This window comes from Oreochromis niloticus, linkage group LG3, assembly GCF_001858045.2.
Source record: "Oreochromis niloticus isolate F11D_XX linkage group LG3, O_niloticus_UMD_NMBU, whole genome shotgun sequence".
NCBI classification, from domain to species: Eukaryota; Metazoa; Chordata; class Actinopteri; order Cichliformes; family Cichlidae; genus Oreochromis; species Oreochromis niloticus.
This window is the reverse complement of record NC_031967.2, coordinates 47,124,501-47,141,895: the sequence shown is the minus strand read 5'-3', so window position 1 is coordinate 47,141,895 and position 17,395 is coordinate 47,124,501. Positions and strand designations below refer to the sequence as shown.

General features: G+C 38.7%; 1 long non-coding RNA gene across 1 annotated transcript; it reads left to right on the top strand.

Annotated features, from left to right (window-relative positions):
* Window positions 1-13,422: 13,422 nt before the first annotated feature.
* LOC100694001 (uncharacterized) lies at window positions 13,423-16,589 on the top strand. The gene is made up of 7 exons (XR_002059593.2): window positions 13,423-13,492; window positions 13,594-13,671; window positions 13,817-13,855; window positions 14,113-14,218; window positions 14,352-14,486; window positions 15,338-15,449; window positions 16,243-16,589. It is a non-coding gene; the product is annotated as an uncharacterized LOC100694001 (long non-coding RNA).
* Window positions 16,590-17,395: the final 806 nt, after the last annotated feature.

Sequence of the window (17,395 nt, the reverse complement as noted above, 5' to 3'; positions counted from 1 at the left end):
TTATGTGCATGAAAGTTTTATGGTAGAAAATGTGAACATGCATAATGATTGCTGTGAAATTCTAACTTCATATAGAGGCAGTTAGCTACTGATAGTTTTCTCTAGTAACACTTTGAGGAATCTTGGAGTCTTTTTTGACCAGATATGTACTTTAGTGTCCATAATGAACACACAGGACTGCTTTTATCACATTTGTGCAATATCTCTGAAATTATAAGCATCCTGCCTCAGAGTGATGCTGAAAAACTAGTTAAATATCAAGATCAGGAAGTTTATTGCCAATTACAATGCAGAACACAGTGGTTATACTGTGCGATGAAATTCTTACTTTGTGAGAGCCCTACACAGAAACAAATGAAATCGCTAAAATAAAATGTAAAAAAAAAAAAAAACATTAAAAAAATAAAGAAAATAAAGAAACTATAATGTAGAGAAGGGTACTATGTTGTCAGAATAAAAAGTTCTGAAGGAGTGAGAAAAAAAACAAAGAAAAACACAATGTTTGTGCTTTTGTTGTGGTTGTGGTGCCCAAAATATGGAACCGCCTTCTGTTGGAAGTTTTTACTTTTAAGGCTCATGTCCCACCATTATTCTATACTGCACAACTGCCTTGTGGTTTGTGTCACATTTTTGTGTTTTATCCTTTTGATGCGCACATGTATAGCTTTGGAACTAGTCTGTAACACTAAGACACTATCAGAGATAAACAGGGCAAGACTCTTAGGAATTTAGCCTGGGCCATAAATCTGCTGTTATGGAATACACCGTTACACCCTTCTTTAATTCTACAGGCCTGACCGGAGGACAAGAGATGGTTGCCATGGTAATGGGAGTGTTTCCAACAGAAGGGTCATCTCTATCTATGCAAATGTCCAGAGAGGTGCAGAGGAAAAAATGTGAGTCGATATCAGATATAAGGCCACCCTCAACTCTTTCGACCAATCATGTTAAGATTCTGTTTTTACCTCATGCAATAAAAGTGTTTGTTTGTCTCTTGAGTGAGCAGAGAGACACAGCAGCCTTTGTCTCTGAGCCAAAGAGACGGAAGTCCATTACGCCATGTAAAACTAATCTGAAATACTAACCTTTTGATAATAAATTGTAAAAATGTATAATTTGAGCCTATTTGTCTTCTCTCAAAAAAAAAAAAAAAAAAAAAAAAAAAATCAACACACTGGTGCCCAACACAAAGCTTGACTGGCTAAAAGTGAAAGAGAGAATTGCAATCTGGACTGGTGGTGAGAGTTGAGCCTCGGCCTGGTCAAGGCACCAAAATGGTTGCTCAGTGTGAGGAAAAAATTGAGGTATGTACATTGTCTGTAAAATTTAATTCTGTGATTTGGCTAAAGTAATTCTGTCGTGAGTGATCAATCTGTAAGGAAGAAGAAATGATTGGAAATTACTCTCTTTTTGAATTGTAAATTTCTTGACTGTAAAAGTAGAAGTTTCAAGTTGAAAAAAAATCTATAATAAGTTTTTAAACTTATCATAAGTACTCACTGTAGGCTCATGAAAGTAACATACTTATAATATAATATAATAGAATAGAATAGAATAGAATAGAATAGAATAGAATAGAACAGAATAGAATAGAATACCTTTATTGTGACTATACAGATGTACAATGAGATACAGAGCATCTCCTACTCAGTGCAAACATGTGGGAGAAGAAGGGGGGTGGGGGTGGGGGGGTGCACAGTTTCTGCAGCACTATATACATATTACATATGAACAGTATTTAGAAAAAAATGTACAAATATACAAATCCAGAAAAAAGAAAAAGGAAGTGAGTAAATAAATAGTGTTATGTATTTGCATTGTGGGTTATTGCATGTAAAATTAAGTATTGCACAGTGGTTATGGTAGTGTAGTTTGTTTACAAAGGGAAGTCCTTGCGATGGGGGTGGAACTGTGTTGTCCCATAAAGGCACCAAAGTGGGGTAAATATCTTTGTTTGTAGTAGTTGTAGTTGTTCTGTCTTTCTGACTTTCCTCCTTTTGTCTTTATTTAAAGAATCACACAACCGTTAAAAAAGGAAGTGAATTAGTATGTTTGCTTGCTACTTCTTTACTTTTCCTCAGCATTCTACCATTTAGTGAGATACAGTGTGCAAAAGAGGGTATTACAGCTAAAAAAAGAGTGAATTAGTGCCAACTAGTGGCAGGATTGAGGCAAAGTCCTCCCTGGCTCCATCCGGTAGAGTGAGGGTGATACTGCAGTCAATCACGATCCCTGGTGGACACGAGTAGAACTGATTATAAGAATGCTAAATACATTAATTGATTACTTTTTTTTTTTTTAAATCGGGATTGAAAAAAGAATAGAAAATAAAATAAATTGACTGATTAAAATTAAGACAAGAGAAATAATAAAACATAAACAAATACTGACCATTAAAATATATATATGATTTTAAAGTAATAAACGAAATTTATAAAGATAATATTAACAAAAAATGGGTAAAATTGAAATAAGTAAAGTAAATAAATAAGTAAGTAAATTAACTAATTAAAAACAGGAAATAAATACATAAAAACAAAATATATAAGGTATATTTAGATTAAATTTAACATCAAGACAAAACAAATAAAGACTAAAAGCCCACAACCATAAGAGTTAGACATAAATATGAAATTACAATGGCAACTAACATTTCTGCAAAACTCAAAGAAGAAAGAGCACCTCCCAGCAATATGAGACAGCTCAAGGACTTTCTAAAGAACCAGATTTTGAAAGAAGGGAAGAGGCAGAATCATCCAACACAAAGCCAGCATGTAAAAGAAACTGAGACTGGACCATCAGCTGCAGAGACCATACCTATTGTTTCGTTTCTGCATCCCTCCCGATTAATAAACTCAACTCAACCGACAAGGAAAGATGAAGAAACTACACTGAAGCAAAGCAAAGGGAAATTAACCAGCTGAAAATACAGCTGGAAGAAGAAGCAACCTAGAGAGTGTAGATGGGTCAAAGACTGGATCAAAGAAAAGAAATGGAAAAATGGAAAATGCAAAGAAATGCAAAGAAATGGAAAAATCTACAGAAGAAATGCTGAAACATCAGGTGGCAGAGAAGAACACGGAAGCTGCCAAAACAACAGAGAAGCCCAGACAAATATTGCTAACATGTACAGATCTGAAGACTGACATGAAATAAGCAGCAGCAGAAGCATTTGTAACTCAACAGCAGCCAAACCCACCAGCTCTATGCATTGTGCATTGACAGCAAATATGATGGCAAGCAGGATACGGACCTGAGGAGATCAAGGAGCTCTCCAGTCTTAAAGAAGATGTTTACTACCTCTAATAATTTTGAAGAAGTAAGAAATTGGTGGAGAGTGTGTCCAAGAGGACAAAAAAGGGCACCCAACACTGGATGGGACAACCTAGAGCAGGACCACAGCAGGAAGAAGCAATTCCCTGCAAGGAAGAAGACCCATTCAAAACAACCAAACAAGCCCCAACTCAAGTTGCAGCTCTTGCCCCCCCACCACATGCAATAAAAATTTATACAGCGTGAGTGTGTTGTTCTTTGTTCATTTGGGTCTCTTGAGTGAGCAGAGAGACACAGCAGCCTCTGTCTCTGCGCCAGAGAGATGGAAGTCGATGGCACTATGTAAAACTAATTTGAAATTCTGCATGATAATAAATTGTGAAAACTTTTACAAGTGACAACCTTTGACCTTAACCATGTTTTATTTAAAGCTGTCAAAGAAAATATATAATATAATATAATATAATATAATATAATATAATATAATGAGATCAGCAGCTTTCTAAAACACCAAACTGAGGTACTGCATCTGCAAATATATAGTGACAGTTACATGGATGATTAATCCCTTTGACTTTGGCTTTTTGCAATGTCAGTGAAAATTGCAGCTGTTTTATTGATAAAATTAAAGATAAGCACATGTGGTACTTTAGCCTTTGTACCATTTTCATCAGTTAATTTCAGAGTTGCTACAAATGTCAGGGTTCTGGGTCTGAGCGACCCAGGATCCCTGAGCAGTCATGGACTTGTTATATTGTATGTATATTTGGTGTTGCTGTCCCTCTTCTCCCTGTTTGTGGATGTGTGTATGTGTTTCTGTGGGCGCCTTCAGGCCGAAGCCACACACCTGCTCCTGATCAGGCCTCGTCAGGGGAGCTACTTAAGAGAGTCTTGGAGCTCCCACCGACGCGGGATCATTGAGTTAGACTCCCAAGTCAGTGTGTCAGTGCAGGAAGTACTGATCGTGTTTGCCCGCAGGGGTCAGTGTCTAACGGCTGCTTCCATTGTTTTCCCCCCAGGAGGAGCGTGGAGAGGAAGGACAGCACGCACAGGGTGTGCAGAGTCATGACAGCGGGGAGCACGAACACGGACGCCACTGGAAGACACACACGGGAGTCTTGGGGAGCACGGGGATTAATTGTGCATCGTTATTTACCACACTGTAAATAAACGCACTGTTGTTATTCAGAGCTCTGCGCCTGGGTCCTCATTCCCTACATCTCCACGGTCTGCCATGCCGAACCGTGACAACAAAAAGTGAACATAAAGGATGATTTCTCTGTTGCCACATGGTGGTGCTGAGGTCTGAATCTGAGGGCAGCTCCTGTAATCACAAAGAACAGAATCATCACTTGTCTTTTAATGAGCCATTGTCCGCTGTTAGACAGATGGTTAGCTCTCGCATCCTGAAATCTACCACAGTGGAGAAATTTGCGAACGCTTTTAACTTACAGCTATCTGCTCACAATGATTTTGATTTCTCAACCAATCTTTTCAGTGATTATTGGCTTTCCATTTTAGACGAAATTTGTCCGGTTAAAACAAGAAGAGTTTCTGCCTCCAAATCTCCCCCATAACTAAATTACAGTATTTGTTGTATTTGTAAAACGTGATTGTCGGAAACCTGGCAGTGGTGAAGGAAAACTCATCTCCTGTATCTAAAGGACCTTTTAGCTTCTCTTAATAATGCTATCAGAGATGCGAGGGCTGTCTATTTTTCATATTTTGTTACAAAGAGCAGATGTAATTCTAATATCCTATTCAACACCATTAGTGACATTGTTACTCCTGCTCCACCTGCACCTATTTCCTCAAATGAAGATTGTGAAAAATTTCTTTCTTTTCTGCTTGAAGAAATTAATAGTGAGCAGTTACAGGCCAATCTCTAAATTACGGTTAATTGCTAAGCTTCTAGAAAAGGTTGTGGCTAAGCAACTTATAACAGTTCTGGACAAACATAGCATCTTTGATAGGTTTCAGTCTGGCTTTCGTAGAGTTCACTGCACTGAAACAGCCCTTCTTAGGGTCTCTAGTGACATTTTGATGAGTTATGATGCAGGAAAATGCTCTGTTCTGCTTATGTCGGACCTCATGTTGATGTTTGACACAGCTGACCACCACATACTGCTTGAAAGGCTAAAGTATTGGGTTGGTGTATCTGGAACTGCCTTGGAGTGATTATCTTCATATCTATATCACCGATGTTTTTCTATGGTGGTCTCTAATTTTAGGTCATACCTCCCTTCAGGGCTGTAGACTAACTTTTTGCCATGGATGCAACGGTGCGCCTAACTTTAAAAAGTTAGGCGCACCGGCACAAAAGTTAGGCACACTCAAATTTTTCAACCGCATCGCTTAACACCGCAGTTTTACATGTGCACTTTTTTGGGGGGGAAATTGCAGGACCAGGACCAAAAGGGAGGCCCCAGAGTCCCAAACAAAATGTTCACAAAACACACAGGGCAGCACAGTCCGAAACATAGTTCAGGTGGCTGGCCTGGGGGCCAATAGCACAGAAGGCCAGGATGAGACAGTTCAGGAGGCCGGCCATGAAGAAGGCAGTGGGGGTGCGCAAACAGTTCAGGAGGCATCGCGGGAGGCAGTGACAGAAGTCCGGAGGATGAGGCTGAAGCTGCATCTGAGGCTGAAGCCGATGATGAAGTCGGACCAGGCGAGGCTGAAACCAATGCTGAAGCCGGACCAGGCGAAGCAGAAGCCGGTGCTGAAGCTGGGCCAGGCGAAGCAGAAGCCGGTGCAGAGGCCGGGCCAGGCGAAGCAGAAGCCGATGCTGCAGGCGAGGATGAGGATGTTGAGGCTGCTGCTGCAGGCGAGGATGATGAAGCTGCTGCTACAGGCGAGGATGATGAGGCTGCTCCTGCAGGCGAGGATGATGAGGCTGCTGCTGCAGGCAAGGATGATGAGGCTGCTGCTGCAGGCGAGGCAGGTGAGGCTGCTGCAGGCGAAGATGATGAGGCTGAGGCTGGACCAGACGAGGATGAAGACACGGAGGCTGGACCAGGCGAGGGCGAAGACACGGAGGCTGGACCAGGCGAGGGCGAAGACATGGAGGCTGGACCAGACGAGGATGCAGACACGGAGGCTGGACCAGGCGTGGATGAAGCTGGTGGCGCTTCAGGCGACGGCGTGGGAGCCGCAGGTGGTGGTGCTGCAGGCGACGGCGTGGGAGTCGCAGGTGGTGGCGCTGCAGGCGATGGTGATAGCTGGACGGGCTCCTCGGTCCCCTAGCGAAAGCAGCAGGCTGAAGCGGTTCCTGAGACCCCTCAGCGGAAGCTGCTGATGACGGCGAAGGCTGGACAGGCTCCTCGGTCCCCCCAGCGAAAGCAGCAGGCTGAAGCGGTTCCTGAGACCCCTCAGCGGAAGCTCCTCGGTCCCCCCAGCGAAAACAGGCTCAAAACCAGTAGGCATGTGGGCCTCTGGCACACATGAAGAAGGCTGCAGCTGTGCAGAGCACTGACCCTGCTCAGGCAGTGACAGCCGGGTGCAGTCCTTAGCTGGCAACTTGGCCTCCAGGGGTCCAGAGTTAGCTGCGGGTTGTAACCCAGCCTCTGGGGAAGCCCTGGAGTGGGTAACTGTCCCTAACGTTGCCAACTTTTGAGGAACAGGTCCATTATGAAACAGCATGTCTCCCTGCTCGGGGTGAGAGCTAGAAAAACAGTCCAAAATGGGCAGCGTAGGCACAGCCTCTTGAAGAGGGGCGAGTGAAGACTGTGACTGGGCCATTAGCTGAGCTACATTTATCGTTGTGAACAATACCTCATTAATTTTTTTAAAATCTGAATACTTGAAACAAACTCAGAAAAAAATTAAAATACACAAAGAAAAATTAAACATAAACTTAACTTGTTAAGCCCTAATGGGCTTTCTGAACTTCCTGCTTGAAAATTACCTGCCTAAAATGAATGGAGTATTTCTCTGCAATTACAAACTGTGTGTAAACAATCTTGGTATCAAAATAAAGCTAACACTTGTGAGATTTCATCCGAGGTGTAAAATTGCTGTGTCAAAGTTACTGAGGCTGGATTTATTTTTTAGCATGTAACCCTTTTAAAACTTAAATACACATTTTATTCCAGAAATTCAGTAATGAGCATATAAACATCTGTGCAAAGATTTATGTTTATAAAGTGAAACAGTGAAAAATAAGCACTGTTAGTACATAAATATCCAGGCGTGTCTAATTTTGGCACACACTGGACACCATATTATAGAGTTATTATAGAACAGAAATGAATGTATTTAATTACAATCCCTAAAAATGCTTGTTTTTTGAATATTTTGAAGAATTAACCACACATTCATAGGCAACGGACCCTTTCTGTCCTGCAGGTGAGTCTAACTGTTCTCTGGCCCTTGAACCCTTTAAGACCTACCATAGAACCAAGTCCGCCAGAGCTTATATTATATTTTTACATGCTGTAGTGCCATTTTTGGGAGCATTTCAAGTTGATATACATCAATACAACCATTATAGCCCAAATATTAATAATATGTATGCATTAAGTGCATAACAATTACATAAATTGCAAAAAAGTGCAATAAAGTACAAAAAAATTGAAAATCGTTTTTGTTTTTTTAACATATATTTCTAGTTGGAGAAATTTAAGAGGTTTATCCCTCAAAACTGTAAAAACAAAAACGTTGCACAAAATAGTTTCCCACCACAGGAAATTTATTTTGAGTGTCTTCATAGTTTTATTTTTGAAATGCACCAATTTTTATATACTGCAGGAAAAACGAAAATTAATATTATAATGCAAATTTGCAAAAAAACAGCATATGCATCAAAATAAACTATTTCCAGCAGTGCAATTTGAGTTCTAAGCATCCCAGAAACGATACAGAAAGGCATAAAGCCAAAGATAACTTTTAAAAACACCAGTATAGGCTTATAAGGCCCCGAAGGTAAAAAACTACACTTGCGCAAAAATGACGTCACTTCCGGTTTCGGGCAGGTAATGGCGGACATGTGATCGTTCGTGCTGACGTCTATTCCAACGTAGGAAGTGTTACGAACAGCTGATGGGATCGGCAAAGCGTGTTTCTGGAATACTATGTTTTTGTTGCTGCAAGTGCTTTTTATGCAGTTTTTGCAAAGCTATATGTGGAAGGAAACCGTGACCTAGGACAAGCTGATGGCATAAGATGTAAGTACAACTCCTCCGGTTTCATATGCCAAAAAAATTATTGTGCTAGCTTACGTGGTTGCAGTTCTACAGGGATTTAAAAATAGTTACGCAAAACGGAGCGTGCCCGCTCCGACCGGTTTTAAAGGGTTAAAGTCTGAGGGGCTGTAACCTTGGCTTCTTTTGGCTGATTTGCATGATAGACAACTCTTTTTAATCGTTTGAGCCAATAGAATCACAACAACGATAGCGCGTTCACATCTTTCAACCAATCAGAAGTTGCAATGGTCATGGGTCCAGATTTAGGACTTGTGGTCTGTCCATCAACCGGATCGTTGAGCTACCAATGTGTAGCAACAAATTAGCGCTTTCGAGAGTACGTTTGCTGATAGTAACGCCATGTGATTCAGCTAATGAAAAAAGGATTTCATCATTTGTGAAGCCAAGCTGAAAATACTCAGCAATTTCTGCATTCATCGCTAGCTGTAATACTGGTAGCTTAGCTGTAGCATTTGTAGCTGAGGGCTTCAGCTTCCGGGTAACAAGGAAATGATGTCATTCACGTAGATTACTGATTGGCAGCGCTAACTCGAAATTTTGAGTTACTTTTCTCCAAATTTTGAATTAATAAGTCAAAATTTCGAGTTATTCTTGTCAAAATTTTGAGTTAATAAGTTGAAATTTTGAGTTAATGAGTTGAAATTTTTAGAAAATAACTAGAAATTTCCAGAAAGATAACTCGAAATTTCGAGTTATGGATACTTTTCTTTTTTTTTTGTGGCGGAAACGGGCTTCCATATGTATATGTAGCTGGCTCTAAATCGGCGGTTGGTGAGGGAAGTGGCTCTGATGCAGCTAGTTAGTTGCAGTAGCTGCTGATAATCACCAGCAAAAATAATATGCATTTGCACCGCTATGAGTTTTTGTGGTGTTCTTTTGCAGCTGGTTCAGTGAATTTTGGTGATAGGAAGCTAACTAGCCTTTGTTTAGCTGGTTATATGAACCCTGGAGAATTTCTGGTTCGGTTTTGTTTGTTTAGTGGACTTTTGCGCATTTATGTAAGTGCACTGTTAATCATTGCATGTTTTCGCGGTGTTTGGTGGTGGTAGAAAAGGTTTATATGAGCATTTAGTGGAGATTCTAAGGTTTCTGTAGATACTACTCATGCTGATGTTTGCATAAATGGAGGGTTACATAACATTGCATAACGCTTGAGCCCCATTGCCCCCAGTACTGGGGGTGAGAGACATGCTGTTGTTTGCACGAGCACTTTTTAAGAGTTCTTGGCTTCCAAGCCATGGGAGCCAGTCTTTTTGGCTTTACCAAAGACCTCTGCATAGCATATAGGATAAATCTGGAAGTTATGCAAAGTGGTCCACAGCGATTTCTACATTACAGTTGGTCTTGAAGCAAAATAATTTTGGTTTCCTTACTGAGAAATTCATTGGCACATCTTGAGGTAGTCTGATCTGCAATATAAATAGGGCTATAATGTTAAACGTAGCATTTATAGAATTTTACTACAGTTTACAACTAGATTTCAAAATATATTGCATGTATAAATTAATTTGGCTAGTCTGACTTAATGTGTTAACCATGTCATTTTAAATACAGCAAAATATTTTAAACTTTGCATTTTACATTGGTATCAAACTCATTTTCAGTAAACTCACCTTGAAATTTCCAAACTGTTTTGGAAATCTGGTGGCCTGACAACAGTGCCACCTGCAGGAAGCTTCTTTCTCTCTGATGGCTTTTGTCCTGAGATCTGAGACCTTTTAGTCTGATGCCTTTATTCAGAGGTCTGATGGGTTTTGTTTTGTTTTGTTTTTTTCAGATAAACATGATGCATTTTTGTCTGTGGTCTGAAGTCTGAGGTTGTTTGACCTGATGTTTGACGATGTTTTTCTGAGACCTTAGGATGTCCTAAAATGTAAACCATACTTTTGGCATTTCACATATTTTAAAAATAGGGTTCTTTGGGACCTGGAATGTTAATGTGCCTGTTTATTAAGCACTTTGGGCCAACTTCTGTTTTTTAAATGTTCCATAGGATATAAATTAACTAGACATGACAGTCAACACCAAAAGTTCAGATGTTTTTCATAGTGCTGTTTAAAATGTATTTTTTTAATTTCATATAAAAATAATTGTTTAACACAATTAATGTTAAGCATGGGCAACATACTGAACTTGGAGGATATAAGTCCATTTTATAACCACATTTGAAAAATGCTTCATGTGTTATCTCTGCTGAATAATGCATTTATTTATGAATGTATTTGGATTTCTTATGAACCCTGAGTGTTTTATTTGGTATATTAAAAAAGATATTGAAAACAATTGTCATGTAGGCCTGATAGCAGACTGCTGAGTAGTTCAATGATTGACATCCTTTTCTTCCCGTAAAACTAAAAACAAACACAAAGTAAATGTTACAAGATGTATTTTCCTTTTAACTCACACTTCTAGGATATGAACTACACTGTTATATAGAATGCGTAATCAACAGCGACTCAGTAGTGATCACAATACAACTTAACGAGTTTAGCTTCCTCAAAGATAAACATAACAGATGAAATAACTGGTTTCTAAACAAATCTATGTAATAGAAATGGACCAAATAAACTCGTAAACATGTTGTACATTAATACTCACAAGCAATAACTCTCCAAGGCAGAAATGTTTTAAAGAGCATCTAAGGCGACAAACAGCATATTCTGCAGGCTAACAAGCGACCAGCTTCCTGTTTCCTCTACCCACAGGAACACAGAAAAACCCCACCAAAATATAAGCTTGTGAGTATTCCCACTATGACCAGCAGAGGGTGCTGAAGAGAAAGAACCTATGCATGTCATAACACTAACAGAACCAAATTCTACTTAACTTTGGGAAACTAAAAAAGTAAATAGAATAAAATCAAAAAGTATACACATATATGGCAGCATAAAATGTAAAAATATTTAATGTTTGTTTTTTATGGGGTTTTTTGTGAGTTTTTTTTAGAACATACTGATTGTTTTGTATTGTTCTGGGTCACTTTAAGATATGTGATTTCATTGAAAAGAGTTGTATTTAAGACATTTTTACAAGAAGAGCATATTTAAATCTGTGACTGGCAGATCCATTGAGTTTCGTTTGAAACCATGCTATTATTAAAACTTTTAGAACTCAAGAAAAAGAGTCTGACAATAGTCCAGTGTAGAAGCAATAAAAAGAAGAACTAGTTTTTCAGCATCACTCTGAGAACGAATGTTTCTTATTTCAGAAATATTGTGCAAATGCAAGAAAGCAGTCCCAAATACTTGTTTAATATGACCATTAATGGACATACAGTATCGTGGTCAAAAATGACAAGGTACCTTACTGTGTTATTCGAGCCCAAGGTAATGCCACCCAGGATAAGCAGCTTGTTCCGATTTTTAGGGCAGAGTACAATAACCCCTTTTATCTGAATTTAGAAATAAGAAATTCGAGGTCATCCAGGTATTTTGGTCTTTAAGACATTCCTGCAGTTAAACTAATTAGTGTGTGTTGTCTGGCTTCATGAATAGATAAACCTGGGTAGCATCAGCATGGCAATGAAAATGTATGCTGTGCCTCTAATAATAATGCTTAACTGAAGCATGTATCATGTTAACAGAATTGCTCCTTATACAGAACCCCTATGGAACTCCATAATTAACTTTAGTGTGTGAAGTGCAATGTAATGACATCTTTCTCATACGAACTTAAGTTTTGATGGAGTCATTTTTAAATTAAATTAAAACTCTAAAAAGACTGAAAATAACCGTGATGACAGAAGTATCTGTCAAATGTTGCTGCATGAGCTGATTATTGTGACCCAAATGTGGAGCGCAGGAGGTAGGGGTGGACTTTGACCCACTGGCTAAGTCAGCGCAGGAACCATTAGCTCGGGACGCACTGGCTCAGGCAGAACTCACAGACTCTGTTCATCTGGAAGCTCTGTAGATTCTCTGGTTTGTTCCCTGCAAGTTTGGAATAAGTGTCAGGAAACTCAGCAAAGATTTGGGCAGGACACGCGGTCTCTTCTGATGGCTGGGGCAGGACAGAGGGGCAGACAAATGACTCTGAAGGCTGAGGTTAAAGCAGTGGCCCAACAACACTCCTCACCCTTGGAGGAGGGAGAGGTGAAGGGTGCTCAGTCTCTAGGGAGGCCAGCTCAGAAACACAATATATAGTCTTTGAATCAAGAAAAAAGGGGCAAGGTGCACAGCATGAGAGACCTGGAGCTCTACACATAGAGTGTTGGATGTATGAGGCTGCCTGTCTTGCTGTCAGGTTTAACACTTCCTCGTTTGGGAAGCTGGAAGTGGTGGCAGCGATGAGCAAACAGGAGTGTTCCAGGGGTGAAGCAGTAATGAAAGTAATTAAATCTAACAAGAACTGAAGAAATTTTAAAAAAAATGCAAAAAATTATGAGCATATAAAATAAACTTTGAGAACCTATACATAAATTAACAGAATAACCAAATAATCTGGAAACTAAGTATTGGCTAACCAAGTAATACATAACTGCAGGAATACAATATAATGAAAAAAAAAATACAAACAGGCTACAGGAAAGACAATAATAAATAAGAAAGAAACTGACAACCCCACTCACCAAAGACACAAGGAACAAAACCTAAACATCCGCAGCCTGTTTGCGGAAGCACCAGCCTGAGCAGAGAAGCCCCTACCTCACTGGCTGCCTGGTCTAGATTTTCCAAGGGAAGACTAAGGCATCATGACTTTAACATGATTTTATTTCTGTCTCCTAAAAGACATATTCAATCCTAATTAAATACATCAAATATTTTGTGGTTGTACTCTAGGGAACCTCTTTATGAATGACTCAATATGTAAAATTAAGTGGGCAGCCGAAAGGAGAAGAAGAGGTCAGTGTGAGACAATTATTTTGATGAAGAAAGAAAGAGATGTGGCATGACTCACATGATACATGTGCCAATCTTTTCAATGTTAGTTCCTGGTTTTGAAGCATCAAAAAACCTATATATTAGCATTCATTCTAGAGCTGTTCAGCACTTCTCACTGAAAGGCTGAAGCTACTGGTTGGTGCTGAAAAAAATAAATATATATATATACATAGAAAAGGTCTGCTACAAAATCTATTCTGTCCCTTCTTTAATTAATGATGTCTTCTGTTTTTCAGAGATAAACATAAACATCACTATGAAGCTACTGGTTGTGTCTGCACTTTTTGCAATGATGGCTCTGATCACTGCTGCTGGTGAGTGTTGTAGTATAATGTACATTATGTGTATATGTGTATAAGTATTGATACAAACAATAGTATAATACAGTGAATGGAAATTTAACAAAAATTCAAGATCTGATGTTTTAATGTAATTATAATTTTGTAATTTTTATTCCAGAAAAAGGAGGCAAAAGTGTGTCAGCGGATAATCCACCTGGTTTGTCAACATTTTAAAGATTTACACCAAAATTAATCACATTTCTGTTATGCTGAGCAGAAGAGCAATTCTTTGTTATTTCAAAAAAGAAATGTAAATTTTAAAATATTCAATCAAATGTATACACTTTAAAATTCAAAGGGTGTCTATAGAATAAAAAGAAAGAAAACCATGCAAATACAAGAAAATGCTAAAATGTTTTAACAGATAGAGGAAAGTCATTCATTTTTACTCAAGCATTATTTGCTTGTTCTCAGAGGAGCATCTTGTTGAAAAGAGATGGTACAAGTATCGGGGCTGGACTAGGTATGGCAACCGATACTTCCGCTATTTTCCCTATCGCTTGGATTGGCTCATGCTCAGGTAAAAACAGTTATTTGGATTTTCCATGTATTCTGTCTTTGTTTACTTTAACAGTTTACAAAGTCTTGCGTGGTTGTATGTTCAATATTTTGTTTACATTGGAAATTCTTCTGTCTGTTGTTTTCCATTATAGAGATACTGTCAGTCCATGCATGCAAACCTGGCATCTGTACGTAGCCTTCGAGAGTACCGGGTGATTCAAAGGGTTATATATCGTGCTACTCACCGTTACCCACTTACATGGCTTGGAGGCTCTGATGCTCAAAAGGTATATTACTGATCATTATACGAGGGCTTAAGGCCACTGAACACATTGAAGGCGTTGCGTAAAAACAACATGAAATTCATAATTTTACGGATCCGAACTTCACGTATAGCCAGTATGGACACCGGACACATTGCGTTTTTGCAGAAAATTTGTCCTCAAAAAAAGGACTATAAAAAAAATTGAAAAGTTTACATAACGCAATGATGAGCTGGTTCTGATCTTCCTCAATGAGCGAAGCAAGAATGGAGATCCTGGTTCATCCAATTGTCACGAGAAGACAGCAGCAGGAAGATTATTATGGTTTGAACTAGGAGTTGAAGCTGTATCACAGCTGCTTTGGTACATACAGTACCTTGAAAACGTATTCATTCCTCTTGAACTTTAGACATTTTGTCAACTTACAAGTACAAACTTAAATGTTTTTTATTGAGATTTTCTGTGATAGACCAACACAAAGTAGCACATAATTGTGAAGTGGTATAGATGTCATTATAATTTCAGTACAGGTGCGTGATTTGAGCTATGAGTCCGCTTGTTGCCAATACAGTGAGTTGATTGGTCAGATCTATGTATTCGCATCCAAAACATTAGAAAAATCAAAACTTTGTTTGAAAAAATAAATACTGCAAATTCATTCAGTGAAATTACAATTGGTGTGAATGGCTGCATTGAGAGAAGGTCAGTGCAAAAAATATTTTTTGAAAGCACAAAATATTTGCACGGATTTTATGCGTTCAGAGTGAAAGGGCCATACAAAGATAAATCTATCTATTGAACATTACACTTTGATAATATTGTCTTTATGTACTTAGTTTTTAATGTATTTTTGCCTATTTTGTTCTGTTTTATAGGAGCATCATTGGTTTTGGATCGATGGAACTCCGTTCAGATTTACATACTGGTGTCGTGGAGAGCCTAACAATGCTCGCCACAACGAGCACTGCCTACACATGAACAATACAGGTAAATATTGAAAGAAAGTGTAACGAGCACTGAATTTTGAGGGGAGGGGGGGCAGTGACAATATCCACACCTTCCCAAATAATGATTATTTCTTTGGAATGAAAAACAGTACTGAATGACAGGAAAATACTAATACTATATTATTATAATTTTTTAACAAAAAACACGTGTTTATTTAGTGTTGTGAATCTCAGGGTTTGGCTGAAGTAGGACCTAAATGTAGGACTTTCTGAATGAAGACAGTGCGTTTATTTACAATGAAACAAACAAAAAACAGGGCCAACAATTCACACTGTGTGTGAGTCCTCCATGCACCCATTCCCAATCCCAGTGCAGTGATTCTCCTCCGTGGTCCGTGGTAAGTGTTTGTCCTCCTTGGTGCCTATGTACATCAGTCTTCTGCTCCCTCCACACATTTCTGCAATCCTCCTGGAAACAAGATACACAACAGTGAATACTTTCCCATCCACTAGCCAATAAAAACACTTTCACCATTTAAACACAAGAATTAACTGAGTATACGGGAACACGAGTAGGAGAACTAACTGTGTCCCTAGTTTAACAATCCCACTGCCGCTCCGCTATTCTCTTAAGCAGTGTTTCCTTCCTCCAGATAGTCTGATAGACTTTATCATATTCACTACTCCCAAAAATAACACAAGGCCTTGGTCACCAGACCCAGGCCCATGACAGTGAAGGTGCACACTTCATATTGTTGTTACACCCAACTAAATATTTTCCTTAGTATACATTTCTCATGGTTTCAGTTAATCTTGTTTTTTTGTGCTTACAGGATACAGGTGTATGAATGATATATACTGTCACTACCGATACCCATTTGTCTGCGTCTGGAAAAGAAGATGATTCCTGGTCTACCATGAAATGTTTGGTTCATCAGACAAAGAAGCAAATAATCTCATACAACCCCCTGAACCGTTTTCCATTTTACATTTATAATTCTTTTCTTTTGCTGTAATGCTACATAATGAATAAAGCAAGTTGGACTGTTTCTTTTAATAGCAATGGCTATTAATTGCAAACTGAAGGTGTAATGGAAAGAATGCTTTTAGCAAAAGTTAATTTCCCATAATTAACTTTTCTTATTATCTTCATCAATAAACTCTTCAGCATTAAATCTGATTGGTCTCTGAGTCTGTGTCACATTTTCATTGGTCTAGATCCAAGCATCAAATATATCCAACTTTAACGCTTTAATTTTTCAAATACCTAAATAGAAAATAAGTCTGACATTCTGTTATCTGATTGAGCTCAAATCATTTATTAAAGAATCATAAACAACATCCAAGATAAAGTATTAATATTAGGTTCATCTAATGATCATTTCCAGAATTCATCTTAGCTAGTGTTTGATACGTGAGTGTGCAAAGGAGATCGTAAAAGGAAAAGGACTCAAAATACCTTTTCAAAAGGACACATTTTATTATGGTCTTCATCGATGGGAATTAATTTTTGTCCGATTTGCTTTACTATTCTTATTGAATGGCACAATGATTAAATCTGTTAGAATGAACAGAAAAAAAGTATATGGCTCCTCTTGTATCCACTTCTTTTATAAATAACTTAAAACTGTTCATTTTGCTTGAGTAGGCAACAGCTTTAAAACAATATGATGGCATGTGTTGCCATTTCTCCGGTCCTTTTTAGTCCCCAGCTACCACTGCAATACATCTAGGTGGGGGACAAAATACAACTACAAAAACATAAAATGATGGTGTGGGACCACCAAGACATATTCAGAGCAACACATTCTCACTCCCAAAGCCTATTATGTTAGGCTATGTGACAAATCGTCGGTATGTTACGCTTTCAGCCACCCAAAACGTTCCTATGTTACATGTTTCGGAAAAAGGAGGAAACATGAGAACCGTTTGGAGTGAATTGACACATGTACATTTATTTTACTTTCTCATCATGAATTGCTTTGA